Here is a 3931-nt window from a genome sequence, read left to right on the forward strand (position 1 = left end):
TCACTTGGAGTCAGAGAATACTTCTATGAGACTAGGGAACTCACTTGTGGTTAGAGGATATTTCTATGTGACTGGAGTAACTCACTTGGGGTCAGGGAGTAATTCTATAGGACTAGGGTAACACACTAGGTGTCAAGGAGTACTTCTATTGGACTAGGGTAACTCACATGGGGCCAGGGAATACTTCTATGGGACTAGGGTAACACACTGGGTGTCAGGGAGAACTTTAATGGAATTAGGGTAACTCACTTGGGGTCAGGGGGTACTTTTATGAGACTAGGGTAACTCACTTGGGACCAGGGAGTATTTTTATGGGACCTGGGTAACTCACTTGGGGTCAGGGAGTAATTCTATAGGACTAGGGTAACTCACTTGATGCCAGGGAGTTCTTCTATGGGACTAGGGTTACTCACTTGGAATCAGAGAATACTTCTATGAGACTAGGATGACACACTTGGGGTCTGGGAGTACTTCTATGGGATTAGGGTAACTCATTTGGCGTCAGGAAGTTCTTCTATGGGACTAGAGTAACACACTTGGGGTCAGGGAGTAATTCTATGGGACTAGGGTAACTCACTTGGGGTCTGGGAGTACTTCTGTGGGACTAGGGAGACTCACTTGGGGTCTGGGAGTACTTCTATGGGACTAGGGAAACTCACTTGGGGCCAAGGAGTACTTCTATGGGAATAGGGTAACTCACTTGGGGTCAGGGAGTACTTCTATGGGACTAGGGAAACTCACTTGGGGCCAAGGAGTACTTCTAAGGGAATAGGGTAACTCACTTGGGGTCAGGGAGTACTTCTATTGTACTAGGGTAACTCACTTGGAGTAGAGAATACTTCGATGAGACTAGGGTCACACTTGTGGTCAGGGAGTACTTCTATGGGACTAGGGTAACTCATTTGGGGTCAGAGAGTACTTCTTAGGGACTAGGATATCGCACTTGGGGTCAGGGAGTACTTCTATGGGACTAGGATATCTCACTTGGGGTCAGGGAGTACTACTATGGGATTAGGGTAACTCATTTGGGGTCAGGGAGTTCTTCTATGGGATTAGGATAACTCATTTGGATTCAGGGAGTACTTCTATGGGACTAGGATATCTTACTTGGGGTCAGGGAGTACTACTATGGGATTAGGGTAACTCATTTGGGGTCAGGGAGTTCTTCTATTGGATTAGGATAACTCATTTGGATTCAGGGTGTAATTCTATGGGACTAGGGTAACTCACTTGGGGCCAGGGAGTAATTCTATGGGACTAGGGTAACTCACTTGGGGCCAGGGAGTTCTTCTATGGGGCTAGGGTAACACACTGGGTGTCAGGGAGAACTTTAATGGAATTATGGTAACTCACTTGGGGTCAGGGGGTACTTTTATGAGACTAGGGTAACTCACTTGGGACCAGGGAGTATTTTTATGGGACCTGGGTAACTCACTTGGGGTCAGGGAGTAATCCTATGGGACTAGAGTAACACACTTGGGGCCAGGGAGTACTTCTATTGGACTAGGGTAACTCACTTGGAGTCAGAGAATACTTCTATTAGAGTAGGGTGACACACTAGGGGTCAGGGAGTACTTTTATGGGACTGGGGTAACTCACTTGGGGTCAGGGAGTACTTCTAAGGGACTATGATAACACACTGGGGGTTAGGGAGTACTTCTATTGGATTAGGGTAACTCACTTGGAGTCAGAGAATACTTCTATGAGACTAGGATGACACACTTGGGGTCTGGGAGTACTTCTATGGGATTAGGGTAACTCATTTGGCGTCAGGAAGTTCTTCTATGGGATTAGGATAACTCATTTGGATTCAGGGAGTACTTCTATGGGACTAGGATACCTTACTTGGGGTCAGGGAGTACTTCTATGGGACTAGGGTAACTCACTGGGAGTCAGGAGTACTTCTATTGGACTAGGGTAACTCACTTGGAGTCAGAGAATACTTCTATGAGACTAGGGTGACACACTTGGGGTCAGGGAGTACTTATGGGACTGGGGTAACTCACTTGGGGTCAGGGAGTACTTTTAAGGGACTGGGGTAACACCCTTGGTGTCAGGGATTAATTCCATAGGACTAGGGTAACACACTGGGGGTTAGGGAGTACTTCTATTCGATTAGGGTAACTCACTTGGAGTCAGAGAATACATCTATGAGACTAGGGTGACACACTTGGGGTCAGGGATTACTTTTATGGGACTGGGTTAACTCACTTGGGGTCAGGGAGTCATTCTAAGGGACTGGGGTAACACACTTGATGTCAGGGATTAATTCCATTGGACTAGGGTAACACACTGGGGGTTAGGGAGTACTTCTATTGGACAAGGGTAACTCACTTGGAGTCAGAGAATACTTCTATGAGACTAGGGTAACTCACTTGGGGTCTGGGAGTACTTCTATGGGACTAGGAAAACTCACTTGTGGTTAGAGAGTACTTTTATGTGACTGGGGTAACACACTTGGGGTCAGGGATTAATTCTATAGGACTAGGGTAACTCACTTTGAATAGAGAATACTTCTATGAGAATAGGGTGGCACACTTGGGGTCAGAGAGTACTTCTATGGGACTAGGATATATCACTTGGGGTCAGGTAGTACTTCCATGGGACTAGGGAAACTCACTTGTGGTTAGAGAGTACTTCTATGTGACTGGGGTAACTAACTTGGGGTTAGGGAGTACTTTTATTGAATTAGGGTAACTCACTTGGAGTCAGAGAATACTTCTATGAGACTAGGGTGACACACTTGGGGTCAGGGAGTACTTCTATGGGAATAGGGTAACTCACTTGGGGTCAGGGAGTACTTCTATTGGACTAGGGTAACTCACTTGGGGTCAGGGAGTACTTCTATTGGATTAGGGTAACTCTCTTGGAGCCAGAGAATACATCTATGAGACTAGGGTGACTCACTTGGGGTCAGGGAGTACTTTTATGGGACTGGGGTAACTCACTTGGGGTCAGGGAGTAATTCTATGGGACTAGGATATCGCACTTGGGGTCTGGAAGTACTTCTTTGGGACTAGGATATCTCACTTGGGGTCAGGGAGTACTACTATGGGATTAGGGAACTCATTTGTGGTCAGGGAGTTCTTCTATGGGACTAGGGTAACTCACTGGGAGTCAGGGAGTAATTCTATGGGACTAGAGTAACACACTTGGGGCCAGGGAGTACTTCTATTGGACTAGGGTTACTCACTTGGAATCAGAGAATACTTCTATGAGACTAGGGTGACACACTTGGGGTCAGGGAGTACTTTTATGGGACTGGGGTAAATCACTTGGGGTCAGGGAGTACTTCTATGGGACTAGGGTAACTCACTTGGGGTCTGGGAGTACCACTATGGGATTAGGGAACTCATTTGTGGTCAGGGAGCTCTTCTATGGGATTAGGATAACTCATTTGGATTCAGGGAGTACTTCTATGGGACTAGGATATCTCACTTGGGTTCAGGGAGTAATTCTATGGGACTAGAGTAACACACTTGGGGCCAGGGAGTACTTCTATTGGACTAGGGTAACTCACTTGGAGTCAGAGAATACTTCTATTAGACTAGGGTGACACACTTGGGGTCAGGGAGTACTTTTATGGGACTGGGGTAACTCACTTGGGGTCAGGGAGTACTTCTAAGGGACTATGATAACACACTGGGGGTTAGGGAGTACTTCTATTGGATTAGGGTAACTCACTTGGAGTCAGAGAATACTTCTATGAGACTAGGATGACACACTTGGGGTCTGGGAGTACTTCTATGGGACTAGGGAAACTCACTTGTGGTTAGAGAGTACTTCTATGTGACTAAGGTAACTCACTTGTGGTTAGAGAGTACTTCTATGTGACTGGGGTAACTCACTAGGGATCAAGGAGTAATTCTATAGGAATAGGGTAACACACTAGGTGACAAGGTGTACTTCTATTGGACTAGGGTAACTCACT

Source organism: Prorops nasuta, unplaced genomic scaffold, assembly GCF_024137725.1.
Source record: "Prorops nasuta isolate Cenicafe-Biocafe unplaced genomic scaffold, Cenicafe_Pnas_1.2 PNAS00022, whole genome shotgun sequence".
Taxonomy (NCBI): domain Eukaryota; kingdom Metazoa; phylum Arthropoda; class Insecta; order Hymenoptera; family Bethylidae; genus Prorops; species Prorops nasuta.